A 15,087-nucleotide genomic window follows, 5' to 3' on the forward strand; every position below is an offset into this window, starting at 1 on the left:
AGATTGCCATAGCCTACTTTTGTTACTGAAGGACAAAAGAAAGGGCCTAATCTAAACACAAATGAAGTCAGCAAAGAAAACTCCAGTTGTTGCTTTTTCAAGCTCATAAAGGGAATCAAGCTCCAATGGCTTGGAGTTTCCTTCATATTTCACAAGCTCTCTTTATAAATTTACCTATTGCTATGGTTTTCTGAACTTATGGGAATTAGAACAGGTTACTGCAAGATAAGCAAGGATGCAAGTTTGTGTGTGCTGGATACTTTCCTGTAAATCCCTACATGTATGCTCAAATCCTCCGATAAAAATGCACTAATTTACTTCTCTTTCATGTAGGAGCAGGTTACCTTTCACTTATTGCAGGGTAACAGTGGGCACTCAAGTGAATATATGTTGGATAGTGTCCAATGAGGCGGCTCTCAAATTGCAAGGCAAACAATACAACACAGAGAAAAAGCAGGCACCAGCTCCTGCTTTTGTGGTGAGATCAGTTCTGGAGATACTGGTTTTGTTTTTACTGACTCCTGAAGAAAACGGGTTGTACATTCACACATAAAAAGCTATGGTAGCGCTATTATTATTATTTATTTTTTTTACAGCAATTTTTTTACATCACATCATGATTAATTTAAATTTCAACTAGCTGTGAGCTCTAAAAGACACATTTTATTCTTTACTCCAGTGAGTTTTAACGTATGTATCCGATGGGTTTGGAAGTTTAATGGGATTCTCTTCATAACTCTTCTAAAAATACCATTCCAATTTTTGTACTTTGCTAAAAGAAGACCTGTGCTTGCCAAGGTACACACTCTCCAGATAGAGCAACCATTGTCAGCAGTCCCTTCAATGTAATTTTCTGCAGTTTGGCTCAACATGATAAATTTTGATAGGAAGGCATAAGGCAATATTTTCAGAAAAGCCAAAATGTTTTCAGAATCAAAGTCCCATATTTAAAAGTGAATGAAGTTCTAAGGATACTCATTTTCAAAGGTATTTAGACAGCAAATAAAACAAAGACATTTGAGTTTTCAGCAGTGTATATGCAGGCTAGTAGACAATTTGAGTACTTTAGAAAAAGATAGTTATTTTTACATCCATTAATATTTTCAAAAATCTTTTCCTTGACAACTGTAGTTCCAATGTTTTAAAGAATTGAATATTGAAATATTAAAATATTTTATTGAGACATTACTGTGTCTATCAAAAGTAAAGGAAAACAAAAACATAATAAAAAAAGAAAAACTGAAGTTATAAATACTGTTCTAGCAATTAGATACCCACAGTATGTAGGGTTTAATAATTAAAAAGATACAGATACAGATATATCAGCACTAACAACAAAAATCTCAGTTTTCCTGCCTGATGAACCAAACAACGTTAGGCAAGTGGTATATAAACATTTCAGATGAAAACAAAATGGAACTACCAGAAAAAGTGAGCAATAGCAAGTTAGAGTGAATAACAGAAAAAGAAGGAAAAAGTTAAAAGGAGGGGAGACAAAGAGGAGACAACGAGCTTTTCAAAATGAAGTTAAATACATTAACCTAGTTACAAACAGTCAACTTTCTGTCTATACAGAATAACGTCAAACTATTCATAGCGATGTTACTTTGTTAAAAAAAATCCAGTGCTGAACTCTGTAAAAGGGGATAAAAATAAAATTAAAGGTCACTTTCTGTTTTAGAGGCAGAATTGCCTCTGAATCTCTCAGTAATTCATGAAGTATAATATCAACTACTTCCTTTGCCTTCCTGTACTAACTGAATAAATCAATGATGCCTCCAACTTAAGTGCAGAAAAACGTTTCAGTAAAAAGTCAACACAAAATATTATTTGCCTAAAACATTCTTCTCCAAATACTCCTGGTGGACATTTCATGACACAAAGGAGTTTCACAATAAAAAAATACACTAACACTTTGCCTCTTATTAAGATGATACTGAGTACTGGGTTGTAAGTAATACCCTTCTAAGTTCCCTTGCTGTTTATACAACCTTTTGCTACGGTAAATGTATACTACACAAACAAGTTGCTAAGAGATAACACGGATTGTGAAATTATGGCACATTAACATCAACTGCTTGAATGCCCATGTAATCTTACCCCCATTGAGTGAAATGTAGTTTGCACCTCAATGGATGGGTGGCAAAGACCTTACATGTACCTTAAAGAGAAGCCATTGGGTGGAGTACATAACGTGCTGTAAATCCACACCCCAACTTGCCTCATGGTAATTTATCCACGCAGGTATTCCTCTGGTTGTCTGGAGATGGATATCCTTTCCTTCTCTAAAGGAAACAAGGAAACTGTGCCTGGTAAAAGACAAAATAAAATGTTTATATAAAGTGCAAGATAATCCATTATTGCAAATAATTGAAAGGTTAGAAACAATATTTGAAAATTTTAGCTATAAGCAGAGTTATTTGAAACAATAGATTATTTTCTATTCTGTTAAAATTGAGTGCTGATTTTAAATTCTTCTAATAGAAATCCATGGTCTGATTTTCAAAAGTAAAGGTCTGATTTTAAAATAGTTTTGAACTCAGAACTCCATTGTATAAAATAGAGCTGAGATGAGCAAGGACCTCAGGACTGACCTCTCAAAAAATGAAACAAAGTCTTTACCTGAATGACCTGGAGCTACTCTATGTAGTGAAACCTAGTGTAAATAGAGTTTGGAATTCTGGAACTCCGTTAACTATGCAAACTATATAGTTTTCATTTTTTTCTTATGATTTGTGTATATATTTCATCACATAAATGAGCCAAAGAGAAAGATCTGAGAGGGTGTTTTTGTGTTTTGGGACTGTTTTGATTCACCTTTTCTTTCTTTCTTTTTTTTTTTTTTAAACTAAACTTTATTAAGCTAAAAGAGACTCTAATTTTCAAACAAAGTTTAATTTGTAAGCAGAGCATTCCAAATCAACACTGCATGTATGAAATGAGTGTATGTGTTCATTTTTCTGTGTTTTATGTTCACTCTGCAATTAAACTATCCATGTATGTGTCTTGTTGATATACCTAGCTTAAGTTTTATTCTGCTGAAATTTAGTTCTAAGATCATTTTCCCATTAAAAATCAAACTCCCATGATCAGTCTTTTAACAGTGTGTAGTTCTTTAGATAGTTTTAACTCTTGAGAAAGCAACTACTTCAGCTACGTAAGATTTGCAGGAATTGTAATGAATATTTTTAGGTAGAAAAGACAGTAGAACCACAGAAAGAGACCACTCCATATAGTTTTGGAATGATGTGTTACTGTGTTTTATCTACTCCTTCCTCAACATAAATCTCAGATCAAAGGCATGCTCTGCAGAGTATTACACCAATTAGTAGCTAACTGGTGAAGTCAGGAAAAATAAAAGTAAGATGGAGCAGAGAAGGATTAGCAGAAAAGTAAAAGAGCGTTTATTTGAATACCTGAATCTTCCAGCCCACGCAGTCTTAAACTGTCTGACTAAGTACATCATGGCATTCACTTGTTAACTTTACTTTTTTCCATGAGGATTAGTTTTGTGTGTTCCAAGAACTCTCTCTTTTTGAGCTGGAATTTTGTAGCTTGAAAGGCAAATAAATGTCTGGTCATTCAGGAAATTTCATGATGCAATAGTACTAAACACAACAACTACTTTGAACTATATGGAGATCCATAGTATGGAAGGCCAAAGAGAGCAAAACCTGCCATGACATCAACAAAGCTACAATCATCTGCTTTGTGTCAATTCAAGGGTATAAAGCAACAAGCTCAGAGCCAAGTTCAAGTTCTACAGTTAGACAGGCAATCCCTACATACAGACAAAAGGATCAGCTATAACTCCCTCCTGATGCAGGAGTGAGAGAGACACACCCAACATCAATGACTGGAGAGAGATTTACTTAAGTGAGGCATGCAGGGCCAGTACAGCAGGATAAGTGCAACAGCACAGTATGCATCCCGACAGACAAACCTCAATAGCTATTTGAAGAAGTTCCTATTAAACTCTTGCCTCATTCTCAGTACCACCCTGAAGGAAGGAATGTGTTTATGGCACAAGTTAACAGGCCTGCCCACACACTTGTCATGGGTGAAGGCACAGCCCAAGGAAAATGAAAAGAGGTCAAGCCACAAGATAAAGCCTGTAATAGAAACAAATGGTAAAAATACAAGCCACTATCAACTTCAAATGAGATAAAGCAATGTAAGGCACCAACAACATCAGGCACAAAGACATCATCTGATGCAGTAAATGACCATAGCTTGCTTGTTGGTATTACGGTAACAGCAAAGTAGTCTGTATGTTCCCTAATAAAGGACTTCATGGTTCTCATAAGTGATAACTCCAAACCAACAAGACTCTGGTGGAGACTGATGTATGCCTGGAGAGACAAAGGTACTACTCCAAAAGCAGAGAAAACAAAACTGTCCAGGTCAGCTTGAACAAGAAAACTGCTGGGGAACCAGTGCTCCCTCTTCCTGTATGCTCCTATCTCTGCCTGCTTTTATAGTATGGTCTTCTGTGATCCCCATCAAATTCTTCCTCATCACTTCCCATTTATCACATGTAACTTCTCACTCTCCTTCCAATCATTTCCTCACATGAGCTTGCTTTGGTCACTCCCATTATAAAAACATCCCACTTAAAGCCAGCTTGTTTCATCACTATCACTTCATATTTTTTGTTTGTTTTGCAGCTCTTAGAACAAAACATTTATTGGTTCTACTTGGGGGTTTCTCTCCTTGTGTCATTCCTTCCTTCTGCAACTGAAGTTGTTTTTACCAGAATATTTGATAATACTTCTGTAGTCAAGAGGTACATCAGTAACCTGTGATTTGTGGGAAGGGGGTGGTGGGAATCTGTGTACCTTATACTTGATGCTATAAAGTTGTTATGAAACTCTTGAATCATGGAAGGCCTCATTAAATAGGGAATCCACCATTTGTTTACAAAGGCTGTATCACATCCCTCCCAGACAAAGCACAATAATGGGTTGTTATAACCTTAATGATAACCTATTCAAAGAACCCTAGGACAATTAGTTGGATGAAGTCTAAAGAAATCAGCTGAATAACTACTCTGCATGAAATACAGAGTGGAAAATCCCCAGGAGGAGAACAAAAGAAATCAGGCCTTCAAGGAAGGAAATCAGACTTAGAGGCTGGATAGATTGACATTAGTAATGAGCAGGGAACTTGGCAGGGGTGGTGGGTTCCATGTAGCTGCAGAAACTTAGCTAAGTCAGAACAGCTTGAGAGCAAAAGATAATCTTCTCTTTGGACTTCTCTGAGTTTCCCCCAGTTCTCTTCCTACCTCCTTGAACACTCCTTCACTATGTCCCTCAAAGGCATCCTACAACAAAATCTAGCTGCACATTTGCTTTTGGCTACTCACTATATTGATGTTTGTAGTCACAAACGCTAGATCTTTGGCTTAACAAATTCCTGAGGAATCTAGTCGATGCATTACAGTTCATTAGCCTGTCCCAAAGGTACATGCCTTTAAAATTATTCTATGACACAAGGATAAGGGTACCATTTTACAGATTCCTACTGGCAGTACAAGCATTTATGTTTGCAGTTTTACTCCAAACAAAAGACAGAAAAGATAAAAGTGTTTCAGTAAGCTTTTATACATCATTGTTTTGCTTAGCAGGAGACACCCAAAGGTTACAAATCCTAAGAAAAACTTACTAAACACAGTGACTCTTCTGCTAATTCTCCTTGTCTTTCAGAAACTCCAGAAAGTCCATCTGTGCTCACCAAAGCTCTTTTATCCTGCAGTGAACACCTGAGCAGTTCTTGAAAAAAGAGAAGGAGAGAGGGAGGGAGGGAGGGAGGGGGAGAGAGGGAGAGAGAGAGAGAGAGAGAGAGAGAGAGAGAGAGAGAGAGAGAGAGAGAGAGAGGGAGGGAGGGAGAGAGAGAGAGAGAGAGAGAGAACAAACACAGCTCCATTTGTTTTCATGAATTCTTTTTTTTCAAACTGTTCTTGAATTTGCTTTCTCATAAGAATATACAGCTGACTGCTTGTAAGATCAAAGGCAACTCACTACTCTTTCTCTTACTATGATTAGCATTGGCTCTTTAGAGATACAACATAAGAATGAGGTCAAATAAATGCTGACACTTCCTGGTTTATCCTCCCACCTTGTGGCAATCAGTATTTTAAGGATTTCCTGAGTCAGGGGTTGCCTCCAGAGTTGACTAGTCCTTGGCAGAAGAAAAGCATCTGAATTTTTTCAAAGAATTTCTGAACCCATTTACACTTCTGGCTTCCTGTCACAAGGAAGTTCACAATTTAATTCCGTGTTGTCTGAGGAACTATTTCCTTTTGATTGTAAACCTGGCACCTAGTAATTTAATTGGGTTCCCTTTAGTTCTTGTAGTAGAGAAAATACAAAGGAAAAGATATTCTGAGAAATTTGAGTGGAGGGAATGGGATGGCTCCCAAATTACACTCCTGCCTGTCCTCCCAGCTATTTGAGCCTTTCCCTTCATTCGTTGTGTAAGGTTCTGCATGAAAGACCTGAACCATGAAAGACCTTACCTATATCTCTTAATTGACAATAGCTTAAAGAAATTGAATGTCTTTACTGAGAGACTGTCACATACATTTTAGAAGTTCAAATGCAGTATATCAACCAGATGTTTTAATCTGTGAAACACGATTCACTTTTAAATAAACCACACTGCTTCTTCCACAAAACATCCCAATTATTTCTATATCAGCTAATTTTATCCTTTCTTATAGTTTCTAATAACTTGCTTGGTATAAAATTTATACTTGATAGTGCTCACTTTCCTGGATCCTCCCAAAAACCTACAAAAAACCCTTTAAAGTCTACGATTGTATTTGGATGAAGGTGTGGTGATATTCTCACTCATTTTCCCCATTTGTTCCACATCTTCCAAATGACTCAGTGTTCTAAAATCTTTCCTACAGCATTTTTAAGTAAATTTGTTGTCAGGAAGGCTGCTCTCTTGAGAAACTAATTCAGTGGATTTGTTTCACTGTGCAGGAAGAGTGTTAATATTAACTCTGTCTAATCATCCTCTGTTACTGTGTTTGTGCCATCACTCCTAAGAACTTGAGCCCCATAAGAATTCAGAGAAAAGACAGGAAGATCATGATCACCACTTAGCTAAAAATAAAACTTTTAATCTCAGTTATGAATACAGGGAGTTCATGATATAAAGGAAACACTTTATCTTGACGAACTTGTCTGTGATACTATCACCCTTCCAATTTCTAATATGGATTTTATAGAATAACAGCTTTAATTTTCCTTCTCTTCTGTGCCTTTTCATGGGATATTTCATCCACAAATAATAGTAGATACACTACTACTCAATGTGAGATCTGCTCTTTTCAGTCAATCTGGAATCTAACCTTGTCTCTCTGACTTATTGTCTAGACTCCACATCAAGCCCAGAGCAACAACAACAACAAAATACTCTAGAATGTTTCTCGAAAGGAATTTCTACTACTGCCTACCATGAACATACCAGGGCAGGGACAGCTATAGTCTTAAATGTCTGCACAGCCATGAAGACAAGGCTCTACTGGGAGACATGGAAGCACACACCTCACCGGCTAAAACTACTGTGGAGATTAAAACTGCCATAGTCTTTCCTCCCAGGAAATATGTGCCTGGGCACCATTATAATCTAATTCTTGTTTGCTAGTAAGACTTATAATCCGCTTCTTTTCCTCTGATCTCCCTAGGGCTTTCACAAGCAGTGCAGTTTAAGTCCTGGAGATCTCTCTCTCTCTCTCTCTTTTTTTTTTTTTTTTTAAACATAATGTTGCCATTGTTGTCCGTGCACACAGCTAATTTTACTCAGGTATACCACCAACTCCTTTTCTCTGTTCCTTAGAAATGCACTCCCATAAGATTTTTTTTTCCAAAGAGTAACACCATTGTTCTCTATGCATCTCTTCACTCTCTTTCTTTTAATTATACCAAATATAAAATGTTCATCTTCTCTTTCAGAGCCTTTCACAGTCTTTCTGCTCCCAAAATCTGTCATTCAGTGTCAAGAGGACAAATTCTGTCCCTGACAAGCCCTTGTGCACCTCCCCGTCACTCCCACATTAAATTTTCAAACAAGCACTTTCATATAATCTCCCATCTTGACACTAATGTTTTGAGGGAGTTCCCTGTAATTATCAAACACAGCAAACATTTAGGCATTCTTCGTTAAATCTTCCTTATGCATTCCTTTGTTACGGTGCTTCTAAGGTATAGAAGAGCGATTACACTGTTCATACGGTTATGATTTTGAGTGAAAACTCTAAATCATACTAGGCAGTAGGATCTCGTTGCTGGCACTGCTACTCATCAGCCTGTATACATTCACCTTTCCTCTCTTGTCTGACTAAGATGAACATTCTTGTGTGTATGTGTTTGTGATTAACAAAGTCAAAACCACAATAGTTATGAGATACTACTACATATAATGCACTAGAAGCAACTGATTTATGTAAGTACACTAAACATATATGGCACAAGAACCCTGTCTGATTCACTGCAGATAGAAAGGGAAATTAACTGATACCAATATTGCTAGATGGCATCTTTAAACACTCGAAAGCAGCAACAACATTCAGATGAGCAAGCATCTTTGTGATTCATTCCTACCTGTCTGTTGATAAAGACTATTACAGGTAGCTATTGTGATTATCACCTTCTTCAACAAACATCTGTAAGAATTCCATCCTCACCAAGGCGTGACAGCGAGTGCAGGACAGCCAAAGGACACAGGAACCTGACAAGTTCTTACACTGCTGCAGCAGATCACCAAGACAACCCTGAGTCTTGTGCACTTTCTTCTCCACTGTGGTCTGCTAATTATTTTGTTGTTTCCTATATTATAATCTTACTGTTTTTCATATTGTACATGTTAATGCAATATCATTGTAATTCTTTTTCAACACAGTACTGTTTGCTCAGTTAGATCCTCTCTACAGCCCAATTTTTTCCATGTTATCAAAGTAAACTGGGAGAAGGAAGCACACATGGCAAAGCTTCTTCAAAACATCACACAGACCTTTTTTTTTTTTTTTTTTTTTTTTTCTAATTCACTGTGGCACCTGCCTTAAATTGGATTGCAAATTTACTGGGTCAGGTAATTTGCACTTTGGTCAAGTGCTCTGTGTTTCTTGCCATTCTGTGGAAATGGTAAACATCAATCACCACCATAACATAAATAAATGAAAATTAAACGATGCTGCAGGTGCTATGCCCTCAGAAAGTAACAGTCAGCATTTATGTGGTTTTTCCCCTCCCTTTCCCCCACCCCCCACCTGCAAATACATTAGTTAATTAATTAAGGGTGAATGACAATGTCATAATTAGCCTAGCCCAGGGTGTTCTTAACAGTGATGGGGCTACTAACATAATGAAGGCATTCATGATTCCAGGAAGGTACCTGTTGTCATCTTACTGTACGAAACTAAAACACTGTGCATGCACAGAATGATCAGAGTCTTATGACAGCACCAAGTCTGTACAGAATTGTAACAAACATGGGAAACGAACAGAAGGAGCTTGCAGCTTCACTCAATAGCAGGCAACCACTATACAGGATCTATAGAAACAGTATCTGAACACAAGTCCCTAAGTCACAAACTTAGGGACAGCACACTGGGGTCTACAGATCAACTGTTGGAATACACATAGTATGAGTTACAGATTTAAAGTCAATAAGGAACTATACATCAGCTCTACCCTGTACTTGGAAACTTACAGAAAAAAGATGAGTTACTGCCACTCTGTTAACCACAGCCTACCGATGAGCAACAATGCCAGGAAAGTCCCTTCTTTTCCATATACCTTTTATCTTAAGCAGTTAGATGTAAAACAACCAACAAGATGGTGTGTCTAATCACTTTTAAGAAAACAGGCTCTTTAGTTACAAAACTGGTTTCATCGAAGCCTCTACCTGAAGTAAATCAGATAGAAGCTAAATGAATCATCTATATAGGCCATCAAGGCCTCCAGAAGCAATGTTCTCCATGACAAGAATGTGTATAGTCTACTGCTGTCTCCTGAAGTGAGTCAATAGCCAATCATACGTGGGGCATAAAATCTGCAAAATAAGGAATACTGCAAAAGTCAAGAGAGAAAAAGAGTGATTCGGTCTCTGATTTCTCACTAACCAAATGAAACAGCATGCTGTCTTCAGTCATCACTTTATGCACTATCCTCATGCTCAGCAATGCATGATTACACAGGGGACAAGGAAGGCCATGCTACTACGCTACAAAATAAATAAATAAATAAATAAATAAATAAATTTACTCTCTTGAGATTTTTGATCAGTGTCACAGAAAAACTACCTCATGACTGCCCATGCACTGTCAGCTATGTGAAAACTGCCCAGTTATACCAACTTTCTCCCAAACTATGACGTGTAAGGCACAAGAGCTCCACGTCTGCCTGGTGAAGGTAGTCATGTGTGCACAAGTTGCTAACATGCCCTATTTCCTAATTCACCCACCACAGGCATATACATGTAAACCTGCTGAATTCCAAGGAATAGCATTGTGATTAAGAGCAGAGGGCTAAATTCTGTGCTATGCCTTAGACTGCAGGAGTTAAGGAAAAATGACCTGAACCTACTGCAGCTAGAGTGATCCTCTGGGATGGTTAGGAGTCCTAAGGCTGTTCTAATTTACCATGGTCTCAGAAAAAACATCAACCAGATGTCTCCCTGTCTTTTGCTTTCCCTGATCTTTCTTTTCTCATCTCCCAGAGAGTGGTGAGCTGGAAACTGCAAACAAGCAATGTGTGCCATCTCCAGGCTGCTTCTAATATAAAGAAATATCCTTGGGGATGCAGTTTTTTGAGAATCCATACATATCACTTCTAGTTCTGTAATTTGATCTATCATTCAGATCTTTCAAATAGCAAAAATATTCAAACATTTAAGCAAAAGGCAAAGGCTTTCTGTCACTGGCTTCCAAAAAAAAAAAAAAATTAAGAAATTAAGCTGTTATGTTTAGTGCTTTACAGATTCACTTCAGAATATGTCATAAATATTGGGGGTGAGGGGAGAATACCTCTTGGAAAACCTTGCAATTCTCAGCATCCCCTTTGTTGATAATATCATCAAAAGCCATGAAACAAGTCAAGTCTGGTGATAAAAGCTATGCCCATACAGTTATCAAAACACCATATCACTGCTATCACCAACTGATGTTTATCCTGGGCACACAAAAACATCTAAGCAACCAGACCTCCTGAGCTAACTACCAAGCACAGAATTAAGTCAAATATTTTGCATACACCTGCTGAAAAAGTATCTACTCAATATCACCTGTCTGCCAAAGAAAATGAACTGACCAAATATAAACACCATGCACCAGAGATTTATTTGTGCATGAAAACAACCGAAGAGTAATCTATCTGTTGTTTTTAATATATTCTCCTCCCTGTGTGTTGGCTCACTGTTTATCATACTGCTTCACTACTTCTTCAGCTGTAGAAGTGGAAGAAAATCGGCTTATCTTGGTGCCAGTCATTTTCCATGGACTGCTGTGTGAAAGAGCTGTGTTGGGAGACAGCAGGGAGGAAAATAGTCTGTAAGGCAGTTTCAGTGGAAACACTTGCCTTTTTCCTTGCTCCCAGCTGTTTCTTTCAGTAAGAAAAGGGATCTGGCCACTTTTACAAACTTCCTATCACTTTCTGAAGGTCCTTTTTCTTCCCAAAGGATAAAAGGACATGCAGCTACATCCAACCACTACCAGGTGAAAGGATGATACTCAGTTACAGCAGCTCAATCAGCTAGACTACTATGATAAGAAGAAGAGAGCTACATTGGAGTCTTCATTAGTTAGAAAGAGGTTCCCTATAACCATTTGATGCATGAACATCAAACAATAAGAAAGGAAGTTGTACTGCAGCAGTCTAGTGAATAAGATGGCCTTAACAAACAGAAGCTCAGCAAGCAGTCCCACAAAAGAGTAGACTTTTAAAGGGACACTAAGGACAAGAAGTAGGCTCCTCTCTCAGCACTCATTCAATGCTTGATACATAGTTCTTTGCAAAACCTGTATCTGATCTGGCATGAGAGTTTAGACCACAGCACAAGTGCAGAGACTAATGGAGATGCTGATCATGCACGTGTAGTTTGATTGCCATTTGGATAACCACACCATCACAATATGAATGAACTAATTAGAGACGGGCATTACATGAGGATTCTTGCATGTTACCAATAAGTCTCTTCAGCCTGCTCCTAGCAGCCTACTGGGAAGGAGTAATTACCATCATTGCCAGATAACTGCAAATCTAATATTTTGAATTTCAATAGAGAAGGGATACATGGGGCACTGCAGAATATCTATGCAGATCTATTTACTGTAATATCTTGCTTTATGGTGCCCACAGTGAAAATTATGTTTTGGATGTTCTCCTGTCTTGCAATGAACCCTGGTACACAAACATGCCCATATGACCCATTGTTCAGTTTTGCTTAAGATCTCATGGTATCTGCCATGCCCTATACTATATGTGTGTGTACATACACATATACATATATATGTACAATCTTTGTACAGCACTTCCTATGAGTTCTGCTATTTGTGTGACATTCTCCTTCTTACTCTCTTCTGCAAACCCTTTTGTTGCATACAGCGTAGAAAAGACTCGTGGATATCCCGTTCAACTGGAACCTTTGGGTGGAGCAATACTGTTGGCAGCTGTACCTCCTGTTTTCTCTTCTTCTTTAGGCGTAGTCCCATCACTGGTTATCTACAAGGCTTTATCACTGCTATTCCTAAACTCTGGCATTGCTCATCTAAGGATGACTTACATACAAGCCACTGCTGGCTCCTCAGTGTTCTCCTGCACAACCCTTCTAACCAGAAAGTCAAGCACTGTTTGACCTTACTTCACCACTTCAGGGGCACTAGGAGCTAATGTATTGCTTCCTTGCTCCCTGGATATATGCTCTGGAGCAAGAACAATTGCCAGGGAAGGCAAGAACAATGCTCCTGGGATACAGAATTGTGTCTGATAGACACAATGACAAACATGCTTGGTTTTGCTACTGAGAGACTAAAGTGACCATAAAATTCCAAGAGTGCTTTCTGCACTTCTGACTTTTCACATTCCTGCTCTCCAAGATTGCCTCTTACCTTGCTTCAGTTTTCTGCCATATCCTAAGCTTCCTCAACAAATCCTCATGCACTTTTCCTCTTCTCAGAATCACAGCATCACAGAATGGCTGAGGTTGGAAGGGACCTCTGGAGGTCATCTGGTCCAATCCCCAGACTCAGTCAGGATCACCTTGAACAGCTCCAAAGTATCTGTCTTCTTTAGAGCCATCCTTCATATATTTAAGTACATTGATGAGATTTCCTCATCAGAGCTTAGAAACAAGCATATGGAAGATGACAGGTGGACAAAACAAATAAACAAGTAGCAATACATCATGTCAGTTGTGCTGCGGTTAGTACTAGATGGAGTATATCAAATGGTTAGTCTAGCACATAATCCTGGACTATTAGAATACGTAAAAATCATTGTACACTACTTTTTTATGTATACTATATGTAATACCTGTGTGAATTTAAAATTATTGCACAATGAGATATATTATTATTCTCCGCTGGTTAAACATAGTGACATTTAAGTATCAGCACATAATATTTATAGACAATCACTACAATATACTACAAAACATGGAAATTTTCTACCTTAATCAATCCACAGGTCTTCCAAAAAAGACTATGATATAAGAAACAGAGTTTAAAAATAATAAATAGAAAAGTGGGTTAAAAATAAAATACAATTTAAGATTGGATAGATTACGATTAAGTGATAATTAGACAAAATTATTTATGGAGATTAGACTTCAATAACAGACCAGGTGTGTACCTAACATCTAATCTATGCAGGAGGATTTTGTGTGCTCATACCATGGGAACATTCAGAGCATATCTAACACAAAAATAGTTTCACAAAATAAACTGGTGTAGACTTAAATGTACCAGTACAGCCTTTCAATGCAATGCATCTTGATTAGGCATAATTGTGTAATAGATTGTATAGATGAAGTATATTTTTGTGTTACTGTAAGCAAAATCTGACTTGGAATATGCCAGTTCAAATTTTACTATTATTTATTTTAAATTATTTTTACAACTAGCATAGCCCTGCAAATGCTATGTATAGATTAGGCCTTACCTTTTTTTTTTTTTTTTTTTTTTTTCTAGAGTGTTAGAGATCATAAAAATGAACAAACTACATAACTTTTTTTGTTTTTGTTTTATTTTGTAATTTCAAGAAAATATTGTATTTGTGAAACCAATTATCTTTCTAAAAAGTCTTCAGATTTTTTAATTTTTTTTAAAGATTGTTAACTTTAAATTTATTTTCTCCATCCCCAGTTTTTTTCTTTTTTTCATGGGATGCAATAAATGAGTTTTGGGATTCATCCTTGCTCTTGCTTTTTTTTTTTTTAGCCTGATGGATTTTTAATACTTTCTCAGGTCAGAAACATCCAAAGAAAAAACTGTAAAACCTTCAGGGAAAGAGAAACTAATTCTGCTCTTCCAGAGGTTTAAAAATATATAAGAATTACAAAAAGTTATATAATGAATGTTATAAAATTACTACTCTCTCTGTATCTTCTCTTAAATCAGAAAAGCTTTTAAATAATTCTTGAACGCTTTAGAATGTTCTGGAAGAAGAAAACAAAAATGAAGAGAGGAATAAAGGGGAAAAAAGGAAAAGGAAAAAAGGGAAAGGATGCAAAATAAACTCACATACTTTTGACAATACTCAACTTACTAAATGACAGAAAGGAAAATATGAAGAAAACAAGATATCAAAACTGAAAAAACTCAAACTATCTGGAAAGCACATTTTGTGAAAAAAATCTACACACTTTCCTTTATCAACCATTCTGAGAGAACCGTCTTCTAAATTTATATATATTCCCCCCCCCAAAAAAAAAAAAATTGACCACATATATCCATAAATAACTCCATATATCCATATAGATCACATATATATATACCACATATATCCATAAATAACCTCCTAACAATGTCTCAAAATTCTGTGTCTTATGTCCCCTGGCCTTTCATACAAGGTGAATGGAGAC

The 15,087-nt window shown here is 37.1% G+C and overlaps 1 protein-coding gene across 1 annotated transcript in view; it reads right to left on the reverse strand.

Moving 5' to 3' along the window:
• The window catches only part of LOC118244484 (serpin A3-4-like), a 29,987-nt gene extending 24,304 nt beyond the window's left edge, over positions 1-5,683 (reverse strand). Inside the window, exons 1-3 of the mRNA XM_035539506.2 lie at positions 5,665-5,683; positions 3,417-3,554; positions 2,162-2,309 (exon numbers count right to left, since the gene is read on the reverse strand). The gene's annotated coding sequence lies outside the window, so the exon portion shown is untranslated. The remainder of the gene's footprint in view (positions 1-2,161; positions 2,310-3,416; positions 3,555-5,664) is intronic.
• Between the last annotated feature and the right edge of the window lie 9,404 nt (positions 5,684-15,087).

The sequence above is a fragment of the Cygnus atratus genome, chromosome 5 (genome assembly GCF_013377495.2).
Source record: "Cygnus atratus isolate AKBS03 ecotype Queensland, Australia chromosome 5, CAtr_DNAZoo_HiC_assembly, whole genome shotgun sequence".
Lineage (NCBI taxonomy): Eukaryota > Metazoa > Chordata > Aves > Anseriformes > Anatidae > Cygnus > Cygnus atratus.